The following is a 13,382-nucleotide window of genomic DNA, read 5'->3' as shown; positions in this document are numbered from 1 at the left end:
GACTGATAATCAAACTACAGGTGCATTTGGCATTTCTATATAGAACATCCCTACATGTTATCTAGTGTATTGTGTTACTTCTAATCTTGTTGCATCAGGTTTCAGCTAAACTGTTTTCTTGCTACACGTGAGGTCTTCTATATAGAACATCCCTTTGATTCCGCTAATAGTAAACTGATATTGCTTTTATAAATTTCTCTTTGATGCATTCAAATATTTGTTGTAGAATTTTATGTGGTCTCTGCTTTAACGTGTCGTAGAACTTGGGTCTGTTCAGTTGAGAATGGATAAGAGTTGGATGCGAGCAGCAAGGTCTTCCGCTGAGTATTCTGAAGGAACTATCAACTTCATACAATTTGCTTTTCGTGAGTAAGCAAAAAATAGTAGGATTCTCTGCCCTTGCAAGATATGTGTGAACTCGCGTTGGTTAGGTGAACATGAAGTCTATGATCATTTGATTTGCGATGGATTCATGTCCGAATATACCACATGGATTCACCATGGAGAAAGTACGCGGCCCTCCAAAGCAACTACTGGTCCTAGTTCACAATTTGAAGAATATGCTGATAGTGATGAGATGGATGAGATGCTACTAGAAGGATTTGGGATGTACGATACTCGTACTTTAGGAGAGGAGCAAGAGTCTGAAGATGATTTGGATGATGACGCTGAGGCATACTATAGATTATTTAATGATGGACGCCAAGAGTTGTACCCAGGTTGCAAAAGATTGTTGAAGCTGCAATTTTTGGTGAGGTTGCTTCATATCAAGAATATGAGGGGAATGAGCAATGTCTACTTTGATGAGGTATTGACGCTAATTAAGGAGGCACTTCCAAAAGGTCAAGCGTTGCCCAAAAAATTTCATGGGGGCAAAAAGTTTGTGAGAGCCATTGGTGTTGGATATGATAATATAGATGCATGCAAAAACGATTGCATTCTATTTAGGAAGGAACATGCTGATGCCATATCATGTCCAGTGTGTGGCACCAGTAGATGGAAGAGTGTAAATACTGGAGTTGATGGAAGGCGTGTCCACAAGGTGCCTCAAAAGGTGGTTCATCATTTCTCGCTAAAGAAGAGACTCCAAAGGTTGTTCGCTTCTACAAAGACGGCATCGGATATGAGGTGGCACAGCGAAGGCTGCACAAAGGACGGCTTGATATGACACCCAGCTGATTCACCTGCATGGAAACACTTTGATGCTATTCACAAAGACTTCAGTTCAGAAGTTTGCAACGTTAGATTTGGATTGGGAGCTGATGGTTTCAACCCTTTTGGAAATATGAATCTGTCATATAGCATATGGCCTATTGTCTTGATCCCCTACAACCTTCCTCCATGGATTTGTATGAAGCAATCAAACTTTATCCTCTCTGTCATCATTCCTGGTAAAAAATCTCTAGGGAAAGACATGGATGTTTACATGCAGCTAACCATAGATGATCTTCTAGAGCTTTGGAATGATGGAGTCTGGACTTATGATGCCTCTCGATCTAAGAAGTTTCTCTTACGTGCCGCACTACTATGGACAATAAGTGATTGACCTGGGTGTGGATCTTTGTCTGGAGAAAATATAGCAGTTTTCTCCCATTGTCTATCAGAGACATGCTCTCTTTGGCTAAAGAATGGACACAAGAAATGCTTTATGCGACATCGTAGATTCTTGGAACCTAATCACGAGTTTTGATTTGATACTGAGTCATTTGATGGTTTTGAGGAACATCGAGAGCCTCCCGTTCCCCTTTCATCACATGACATTTCAATATTGACACAGGACATGAAAACTACGTATGGGAAACTACAGTAGAAGAGCAGCAGGAAGCTGAAGGAAATATGCCCTAGAGGCAATAATAAAGTTATTATTTATTTCCTTATATCATGATAAATGTTTATTATTCGTGCTAGAATTGTATTAACCGGAAACATAATACATGTGTGAATACATAGACAAACTTAGTGTCACTAGTATGCCTCTACTTGACTAGCTCGTTAATCAAAGATGGTTATGTTTCCTAACCATGAACAAGGTGTTGTTATTTTATTAACGAGGTCACATCATTAGTTGAATGATCTGATTGACATGACCCATTTCATTAGCTTAGCACCCGATCGTTTAGTATGTTGCTATTGCTTTCTTCATGACTTATACATGTTCCTATGACTATGAGATTATGCAACTCCCGTTTGCCGGAGGAACACTTTGTGTGCTACCAAACGTCACAACGTAACTGGGTGATTATAAAGGAGCTCTACAGGTGTCTCCAATGGTAGATGTTGGGTTGGCGTATTTCGAGAATAGGATTTGTCACTCCGATTGTCGGAGAGGTATCTCTGGGCCCTCTCGGTAATGCACATCACATAAGCTTCCAAGCATTGCAACTAATGAGTTAGTTGCGGGATGATGTATTACGGAACGAGTAAAGAGACTTGCCAGTAACGAGATTGAACTAGGTATTGGATACCGACGATCGAATCTCGGGCAAGTAACATACCGATGACAAAGGGAACAACGTATGTTGTTATGCGGTCTGACCGATAAAGATCTTCGTAGAATATGTAGGAGCCAATATGGGCATCCAGGTCCCGCTATTGGTTATTGACCGGAGACGTGTCTCGGTCATGTCTACATTGTTCTCGAACCGTAGGGTCCGCACGCTTAACGTTACGATGACAGTTATTATGAGTTTATGCATTTTGATGTACCGAAGATTGTTCGGAGTCCCGGATGTGATCATGGACATGATGAGGAGTCTCGAAATGGTCGAGACATAAAGATTGATATATTGGAAGCCTATGTTTGGATATCGGAAGTGTTCCGGGTGAAATCGGGATTTTACCGGAGTACCGGGAGGTTACCGGAACCCCCCGGGAACTATATGGGCCTTAGTGGGCTTTAGTGGAAAGGAGAAAGGGGCAGCCCAAGGTGGCCGCGCGCCTCCCCCCTCCCCTAGTCCTATTAGGACAAGGAGAGGTGGCCGGCCCCCTCTCTCTCTTTGCCCCCCTCGAGGGATCCTATTCCAACTAGGATTGGGGGGGGGGGAATCCTACTCCCAAAGGGAGTAGGACTCCCTTGGCGCGCCCTCCTTGGCCGGCCGGCCCCTCCCCCTTGGCTCCTTTATATACGGAGGCAGGGGGCACCCTAGGACACACAAGTTGATCCTTGAGATCGTTCCTTAGCCGTGTGCGGTGCCCCCTGCCACCATATTCCACCTCGATCATATTGTAGCGGTGCTTAGGCGAAGCCCTGCGACCGTAGAACATCAAGATCGTCACCATGCCGTCGTGCTGACGGAACTCCTCCCCGACGCTTTGCTGGATCGGAGCCCGGGGATCGTCATCGAGTTGTACGTGTGCTAAGAACTCGGAGGTGCCGGAGTAACGGTGCTTGGATCGGTCGGATCGGGAAGACGTACGACTACTTCCTCTACGTTGCGTCAACGCTTCCGCAGTCGGTCTGCGTAGGTACGTAGACAACACTCTCCCCTCTTGTTGCTATGCATCACCATGATCTTGCATGTGCGTAGGAAATTTTTTGAAATTACCGCGTTCCCCAACAGTGGTATCAGAGCCTAGGTTTTATATGTTGATGTTATATGTACGAGTAGAACACAAGTGAGTTGTGGGCGATATAAGTCATACTGCCTACCAGCATGTCATACTTTGGTTCAGCGGTATTGTTGGACGAGACGACCCGGACCAACATTACGCGTACGCTTACGCGAGAACGGTTTCCCCGATGTGCTTTGCACATAGGTGGCTTGCGGGCGACAGTCTCTCCAACTTTAGTTGAACCGAGTGTGGCTACGCCCGGTCCTTGCGAAGGTTAAAACGGAGTCTATTTGACAAACTATCGTTGTGGTTTTGATGCGTAGGTGAGATTGGTTCTTGCTTAAGCCCGTAGCAGCCACGTAAAACTTGCAACAACAAAGTAGAGGACGTCTAACTTGTTTTTGCAGGGCATGTTGTGATGTGATATGGTCAAGGCATGATGATGAATTTTATTGTATGAGATGATCATGTTTTGTAACCGAGTTATCGGCAACTGGCAGGAGCCATATGGTTGTCGCTTTATTGTATGCAATGCAATCGCGATGTAATGCTTTACTTTATCACTAAGTGGTAGCGATAGTCGTGGTAGCATAAGATTGGCGAGACAACAACGATGCTACGATGGAGATCAACGTGTCACGCCGGTGACGATGGTGATCATGACGGTGCTTCGGAGATGGAGATCACAGGCACAAGATGATGATGGCCATATCATATCACTTATATTGATTGCATGTGATGTTTATCTTTTATGCATCTTATCTTGCTTTGATTGACGGTAGCATTATAAGATGATCTCTCACTAAATTATCAAGAAGTGTTCTCCCTGAGTATGCACCGTTGCCAAAGTTCGTCGTGCCCAGACACCACGTGATGATCGGGTGTGATAAGCTCTACGTCCATCTACAATGGGTGCAAGCCAGTTTTGCACACGCAGAATACTCAGGTTAAACTTGACGAGCCTAGCATATGCAGATATGGCCTCGGAACACGGAGACCGAAAGGTCGAGCGTGAATCATATAGTAGATATGATCAACATAACGATGTTCACCATTGAAAACTACTCCATCTCACGTGATGATCGGTTATGGTTTAGTTGATTTGGATCACGTGATCACTTAGAGGATTAGAGGGATGTCTATCTAAGTGGGAGTTCTTAAGTAATTTGATTAATTGAACTTAAACTTATCATGAACTTAGTACCTGATAGTATCTTGCTTGTTTATGTTAATTGTAGATAGATGGCTCGTGTTGTTGTTCCCTTGAATTTTAATGCGTTCCTTGAGAAAGCAAAGTTGAAAGATGATGGTAGCAATTACACGGACTGGGTCCGTAACTTGAGGATTATCCTCATTGCTGCTCAGAAGAATTACGTCCTGGAAGCACCGCTAGGTGCCAGGCCTGCTGCTGGAGCAACACCAGATGTTATGAACGTCTGGCAGAGCAAAGCTGATGACTACTCGATAGTTCAGTGTGCCATGCTTTACAGCTTAGAATCGGGACTTCAACGACGTTTTGAACGTCATGGAGCATGTGAGATGTTCCAGGAGTTGAAGTTAATATTTCAAGCAAATGCCCGGATTGAGAGATATGAAGTCTCCAATAAGTTCTATAGCTGCAAGATGGAGGAGAACAGTTCTGTCAGTGAGCATATACTCAAAATGTCTGGGTATAATAATCACTTGATTCAGATGGGAGTTAATCTTCCAGATGATTGCGTCATTGACAGAATTCTCCAATCACTGCCACCAAGCTACAAGAGCTTCGTGATGAACTATAATATGCAAGGGATGAATAAGACTATTCCCGAGCTCTTCGCAATGCTGAAAGCCGCGGAGGTAGAAATCAAGAAGGAGCATCAAGTGCTGATGGTTAACAAGACCACTAGTTTCAAGAAAAAGGGCAAAGGGAAGAAGAAGGGGAACTTCAAGAAGAACGGCAAGCAAGTTGCTGCTCAGGAGAAGAAACCCAAGTCTGGACCTAAGCCTGAAACTGAGTGCTTCTACTGCAAGCAGACTGGTCACTGGAAGCGGAACTGCCCCAAGTATTTGGCGGATAAGAAGGATGGCAAGGTGAACAAAGGTATATGTGATATACATGTTATTGATGTGTACCTTACTAGAGCTCGCAGTAGCACCTGGGTATTTGATACTGGTTCTGTTGCTAATATTTGCAACTCGAAACAGGGACTACGGATTAAGCGAACACTGGCAAAGGACGAGGTGACGATGCGCGTGGGAAATGGTTCCAAAGTCGATGTGATCGCGGTCGGCACGCTACCTCTACATCTACCTTTGGGATTAGTATTAGACCTAAATAATTGTTATTTGGTGCCTGCGTTGAGCATGAACATTATATCTGGATCTTGTTTGATGCGAGACGGTTATTCATTTAAATCAGAGAATAATGGTTGTTCTATTTATATGAGTAATATCTTTTATGGTCATGCACCTTTGAAGAGTGGTCTATTTTTGATGAATCTCGATAGTAGTGATACACATATTCATAATGTTGAAGCCAAAAGATGCAGAGTTGATAATGATAGTGCAACTTATTTGTGGCACTGCCGTTTAGGTCATATCGGTGTAAAACGCATGAAGAAACTCCATACTGATGGGTTTTTAGAACCACTTGATTATGAATCACTTGGTACTTGCGAACCGTGCCTCATGGGCAAGATGACTAAAACACCGTTCTCCGGTACTATTGAGAGAGCAACAGATTTGTTGGAAATCATACATACAAATGTATGTGGTCCGATGAATATTGAGGCTCGTGGAGGATATCGTTATTTTCTCACCTTCACAGATGATTTAAGCAGATATGGGTATATCTACTTAATGAAACATAAGTCTGAAACATTTGAAAAGTTCGAAGAATTTCAGAGTGAAGTTGAAAATCGTCGTAACAAGAAAATAAAGTTTCTACGATCTGATCGTGGAGGAGAATATTTGAGTTACGAGTTTGGTGTACATTTGAAAAATTGTGGAATAGTTTCGCAACTCACGCCACCCGGAACACCACAGCGTAATGGTGTTTCCGAACGTCGTAATCGTACTTTACTAGATATGGTGTGATCTATGATGTCTCTTACTGATTTATCGCTATCATTTTGGGGTTATGCTTTAGAGACGGCCGCATTCACGTTAAATAGGGCACCATCAAAATCCGTTGAGACGACGCCTTATGAACTGTGGTTTGGCAAGAAACCAAAGTTGTCATTTCTTAAAGTTTGGGGCTGCGATGCTTATGTGAAAAAGCTTCAACCTGATAAGCTCGAACCCAAATCGGAGAAATGTGTCTTCATAGGATACCCAAAGGAGACTGTTGGGTACACCTTCTATCACAGATCCGAAGGCAAGACATTCATTGCTAAGAATGGATCCTTTCTAGAGAAGGAGTTTCTCTCGAAAGAAGTGAGTGGGAGGAAAGTAGAACTTGACGAGGTAACTGTACCTGCTCCCTTATTGGAAAGTAGTACATCACAGAAAACTGTTTCTTCGACACCTATACCAATTAGTGAGGAAGCTAATGATGATGATCATGAAACTTCAGGACAAGATACTACTGAACCTCGTAGATCAACCAGAGCGAGATCCGCACCAGAGTGGTACGGTAATCCTGTTCTGGAAATCATGCTGCTAGATCATGATGAACCTACGAACTATGAAGAAGCGATGGTGAGCCCAGATTCCGCAAAGTGGCTTGAAGCCATGAAATCTGAGATGGGATCCATGTATGAGAACAAAGTATGGACTTTGGTTGACTTGCCCGATGATCGGCAAGCAATTGAGAATAAATGGATCTTCAAGAAGAAGACTGACGCTGATGGTAATGTTACTGTCTGCAAAGCTCGACTTGTCGCAAAAGGTTTTCGACAAGTTCAAGGGGTTGACTACGATGAGACCTTCTCACCCGTAGCGATGCTTAAGTCTGTTCGAATCATGTTAGCAATTGCCGCATTTTATGATTATGAAATTTGGCAGATGGATGTCAAAACTGCATTCCTGAATGGATTTCTGGAAGAAGAGTTGTATATGATGCAACCAGAAGGTTTTGTCGATCCAAAGGGAGCTAACAAAGTATGCAAGCTCAAGCGATCCATTTATGGACTGGTGCAAGCCTCTCGGAGTTGGAATAAACGTTTTTATAGTGTGATCAAAGCATTTGGTTTTATACAGACTTTTGGAGAAGCCTGTATTTACAAGAAAGTGAGTGGGAGCTCTGTAGCATTTCTGATATTATATGTAGATGACATATTACTGATTGGAAATGATATAGAATTTCTGGATAGCATAAAGGGATACTTGCATAAAAGTTTTTCAATGAAAGACCTCGGTGAAGCTGCTTACATATTAGGCATTAAGATCTATAGAGATAGATCAAGACGCTTAATTGGACTTTCACAAAGCACATACCTTGACAAAGTTTTGAAGAAGTTCAAAATGGATCAAGCAAAGAAAGGGTTCTTGCCTGTGTTACAAGGTGTGAAGTTGAGTAAGACTCAATGCCCGACCACTGCAGAAGATAGAGAGAAAATGAAAGATGTTCCCTATGCTTCAGCCATAGGCTCTATCATGTATGCAATGCTGTGTACCAGACCTGATGTGTGCCTTGCTATAAGTTTAGCAGGGAGGTTCCAAAGTAATCCAGGAGTGGATCACTGGACAGCGGTCAAGAACATCCTGAAATACCTGAAAAGGACTAAGGATATGTTTCTCGTATATGGAGGTGACAAAGAGCTCATCGTAAAAGGTTACGTTGATGCGATCTTTGACACTGATCCGGACGATTCTAAATCGCAAACCGGATACATGTTTACATTAAACGGTGGAGCTATCAGTTGGTGCAGTTCTAAACAAAGCGTCGTAGCGGGATCTACATGTGAAGCGGAGTACATAGCTGCTTTGGAAGCAGCGAACGAAGGAGTCTGGATGAAGGAGTTCATATCCGATCTAGGTGTCATACCTAGTGCATCGGGTCCAATGAAAATCTTTTGTGACAATACTGGTGCAATTGCCTTGGCAAAGGAATCCAGATTTCACAAGAGGACCAAGCACATCAAGAGACGCTTCAATTCCATCCGGGATCTAGTCCAGGTGGGAGACATAGAGATTTGCAAGATACATACGGATCTGAATGTTGCAGACCCGTTGACTAAGCCTCTTCCACGAGCAAAACATGATCAGCACCAAGGCTCCATGGGTGTTAGAATCATTACTGTGTAATCTAGATTATTGACTCTAGTGCAAGTGGGAGACTGAAGGAAATATGCCCTGGAGGCAATAATAAAGTTATTATTTATTTCCTTATATCATGATAAATGTTTATTATTCATGCTAGAATTGTATTAACCGGAAACATAATACATGTGTGAATACATAGACAAACTTAGTGTCACTAGTATGCCTCTACTTGACTAGCTCGTTAATCAAAGATGGTTATGTTTCCTAACCATGAACAAGGTGTTGTTATTTGATTAACGAGGTCACATCATTAGTTGAATGATCTGATTGACATGACCCATTTCATTAGCTTAGCACCCGATCGTTTAGTATGTTGCTATTGCTTTCTTCATGACTTATACATGTTCCTATGACTATGAGATTATGCAACTCCCGTTTGCCGGAGGAACACTTTGTGTGCTACCAAACGTCACAACGTAACTGGGTGATTATAAAGGAGCTCTACAGGTGTCTCCAATGGTAGATGTTGGGTTGGCGTATTTCGAGAATAGGATTTGTCACTCCGATTGTCGGAGAGGTATCTCTGGGCCCTCTCGGTAATGCACATCACATAAGCCTTGCAAGCATTGCAACTAATGAGTTAGTTGCGGGATGATGTATTACGGAACGAGTAAAGAGACTTGCCAGTAACGAGATTGAACTAGGTATTGGATACCGACGATCGAATCTCGGGCAAATAACATACCGATGACAAAGGGAACAACGTATGTTGTTATGCGGTCTGACCGATAAAGATCTTCATAGAATATGTAGGAGCCAATATGGGCATCCAGGTCCCGCTATTGGTTATTGACCGGAGATGTGTCTCGGTCATGTCTACATTGTTCTCGAACCGTAGGGTCCGCACGCTTAACGTTACGATGACAGTTATTATGAGTTTATGCATTTTGATGTACCGAAGATTGTTCGGAGTCCCGGATGTGATCATGGACATGACGAGGAGTCTCGAAATGGTCGAGACATAAAGATTGATATATTGGAAGCCTATGTTTGGATATCGGAAGTGTTCCGGGTGAAATCGGGATTTTACCGGAGTACCGGGAGGTTACCGGAACCCCCCGAGAACTATATGGGCCTTAGTGGGCTTTAGTGGAAAGGAGAAAGGGGCAGCCCAAGGTGGCCGCCCACCTCCCCCCTCCCCTAGTCCTATTAGGACAAGGAGAGGTGGCCGGCCCCCTCTCTCTCTTTCCCCCCTCGAGGGATCCTATTCCAACTAGGATTGGGGGGGGGGGGGAATCCTACTCCCAGAGGGAGTAGGACTCCCTTGGCGCGCCCTCCTTGGCTGGCCGCCCCCTCCCCCTTGGCTCCTTTATATACGGAGGCAGGGGGGCACCCTAGGACACACAAGTTGATCCTTGAGATCGTTCCTTAGCCGTGTGCGGTGCCCCCTGCCACCATATTCCACCTCGATCATATTGTAGCGGTGCTTAGGCGAAGCCCTGCGACAGTAGAACATCAAGATCGTCACCACGCCGTCGTGCTGACGGAACTCCTCCCCGACGCTTTGCTGGATCGGAGCCCGGGGATCGTCATCGAGCTGTACGTGTGCTAAGAACTCGGAGGTGCCGGAGTAACGGTGCTTGGATCGGTCGGATCGGGAAGACGTACGACTACTTCCTCTACGTTGCGTCAATGCTTCCGCAGTCGGTCTGCATAGGTACGTAGACAACACTCTCCCCTCTCGTTGCTATGCATCACCATGATCTTGCGTGTGCGTAGGAAATTTTTTGAAATTACTGCGTTCCCCAACAGAAGCGACACCGTAATCAGGTAGATGAGAATGATACAAGCGTGCAGCAAGACACTTCAATATTCAGAAAGAGAAGTTGCTTCTTTCAGCTGCCATACTGGGAAACACTTCTATTGCGTCATAATCTGGATCCTATGCACATAGAGAACAATGTGTTTGAGAATATTGCCCATACCCTTTTGAATGTTAGCAAAAGATCAAAGGATAATCTAAATGCACGTCTTGACCTGTCAACATATCCTTTGATCATTTCTATATATCAAATTTCATTTGGTATCAAATTCACGATTGTCAATTTGGATACACAAGTGCTCTTTCTTGCAAGACTAACCAATGTAGGTAGATGATCTCAAACTACAAGTGGTGCTCCCAATCTTTGATGAGCTACATTAATCTTGAGCATCCCACACAAGTTCAACTACATGATCAAGTTCAACACCACCACTCAAGATATGTTATTCCATCTTAGAGAAGCTTTACCCCAAGTCATGGGTCAAAGCAACTCAACAAGATATGAATACATCAATGCGGAAACGAAAATGGTAACCCCATTTTGAGCTTAAACGACGAGTATGACCTACGATCAAGTGTTCTCACTTGACTCCTCAGTCAATATACTCTAACATAGATGACTTCGTCGCCAACCAATTCTAGATGAAGTTCTCAAGTGTTTCTCTTAATTCTTGCATTTGTCTCTTGCATGTTTGTTTCCCTTCTCTTTTCAAAAAAAACTTTATCTAGATTTTTTTCTTTTTCTTTGTTTTGTTCTGCATTCCCTGCATCAAATTCATTGCAAATCCTTCTGTTAATTCCTTGCAAATCTTTGTGAGATCTTATTTGCCTAAGTGAGTTGAGGTGAAAAATTGCCCTTCCTCTGTGTTAAACTCGGTCACACCGGTCTGTCACTCTCGGTCAAACCGAACCATTTCGGTGCAACCGAAAAATACAACTCGGTGTCACCGATTTCACTGCAGAGAAGACAATTGCCACTTGTTCCTGCACTTTTGTTGCAGCTCCACTCAATGATTCTTGTCCTTTACCAGCATCACACTCTAAATGCTCCTTTGCTTTGTGACTCAAGGACCAAATCTATTTTGACTCACAATCCAGAAGATCACTTCTTGGAAATTGATGTCAAAGAGGAAGAGAGAGAGATCACATCAAAGCTTACTCACTTAAAAAGGGGGAGAGTACTTCAAAGGAGGGAGAATGCTTAATCGTATCAAACGGAGAGAGAGAGAGAGAGAGACCACATATGCTTGGTATTCAAGAGGAGAGAAGTCACATGTCTTTAAGAGGGGAAAGACATGTTAGTTTGTCTTATGTTTCTGTGCTCTGATCTGTTTTGCTCTGATTTTCTGATTTTCTGTTCCCTGTATTCTCCCATTATCAAATATAAGATTCAGGGGGAGAAAAACATCTAAGGGAAGAAAATCTTGAATTCATTGCATATCTTTATCCTTGGGGACATGTCTATATCCAATAGGAGTACCTAGTACTCATTTCCTACATGTCATCATAGTCTTGGTACTCTTGTGGTTTGCCGTTTGCTATGTTTAGTAGATATATCTGTGTTATCTAACCTTGTTTACTCAGATTCATCTCTTCCTAAGCCAACTTAAGACCACAAGGTAAGTATATGCATCTCATCCATGTGCATGATGATCTCTTGCTGATGTACATATTGTTTGCAAGGACTCATGAACATGAAGGTACAATTCCTATATCCACATCATTTGCTCTGATGCATATAGCCAAGATACATGTAATTCATTGCTTGCTCTATCATGATTATGCATTCACATGCTCTTATACTCTGCATTTACAAGATTGCATACTTGTAGGGAGAGCCTATGCATGTTACATGTCTTTTTAAAACTTTACCTACTATTCCTTATATCTTTATCTAAAGCTTTGATGTATGTTGTCATCAATTATCAAAAATAGGTAGATTGAAAGCACAAGTGCTCCCTGAATGGTTTTGGTAATTAATGTCAACATATCTCTTGTTGGACTAATGTATTTATCTAGTATATTTCAGATAAGTTCAACAGATGAAGTGGCGTGGACAAGAGGATGTGGAACCCCTTTAAAATGCTAAGGACACATATTGGCTTAACCTCAAGACTCTACTTTTTTCATTTTAGTGATCCAAGATCACATTGAGTTCATAGGAAAAGTCAACACTATTAAAAGAGGATAATGTGTTGCTTAATGGCTTACTTGCTCAAAATGCTTAGTGATATGCTCCAAAAACCATCAACCACTTTCTCATATACACATATGTCCCAAATCAAAAAGTCAAACTCGGCCCTACCAATTTGATCCATCCGGCGCCACCGAGTGGAGTAAAAAATGCATTGCAAAGGTGCAAGACACCGTCTTTTACCTCTTTAATTACCCGACCCCAATGAGCTAAATGCAGGTAGAAATTAAAGAGACCATATGTAGAATATTATTGATCTTGATTACCGTGTGATGAGAGGGAAACATTTTTTTCTACTTTAAAATGCATCAGAAAGATAGAAATACACTTTTTTTCTTAATAAATTTTAAAATCAAACGTGTACTATTCACCGGACACAGGGAGTATTAGTGAGAACATGAGCAAGCCGGCTAGTAGTATACCACCTACCTGACGGCGAAATGGATTACTCAGGCAAATCACTAGCTAACCTTTTCCTAAGCGCTCCTTTGTCTTTCCGCGAGGAATCCACGCCTCGCGGGTCGCAGGTGCTTCACTATCGATGGCGCCGTGTACTACCAATCGCTCTCTAGAAGTAATGGCCTCTGAAGTTAGCTGCGACCTTGCTCGAAATTAAACACCGGCCGT

At 42.9% G+C, this 13,382-nt stretch overlaps 1 pseudogene; it reads left to right on the top strand.

Annotated features, from left to right (window-relative positions):
* The first annotated feature begins 283 nt into the window (after positions 1-283).
* On the top strand, positions 284-1,690 carry LOC147980712 (uncharacterized; annotated as a pseudogene).
* The last annotated feature ends 11,692 nt before the right edge of the window (positions 1,691-13,382 follow it).

This window comes from Triticum urartu, chromosome 3A (genome assembly GCF_056163025.1).
Source record: "Triticum urartu cultivar PI428250 chromosome 3A, HENAU_Tu73, whole genome shotgun sequence".
Taxonomy (NCBI): Eukaryota; Viridiplantae; Streptophyta; class Magnoliopsida; order Poales; family Poaceae; genus Triticum; species Triticum urartu.
The sequence above is the reverse complement of the archived record's forward strand: the minus strand, read 5'-3'. Positions and strand labels throughout refer to the sequence as shown.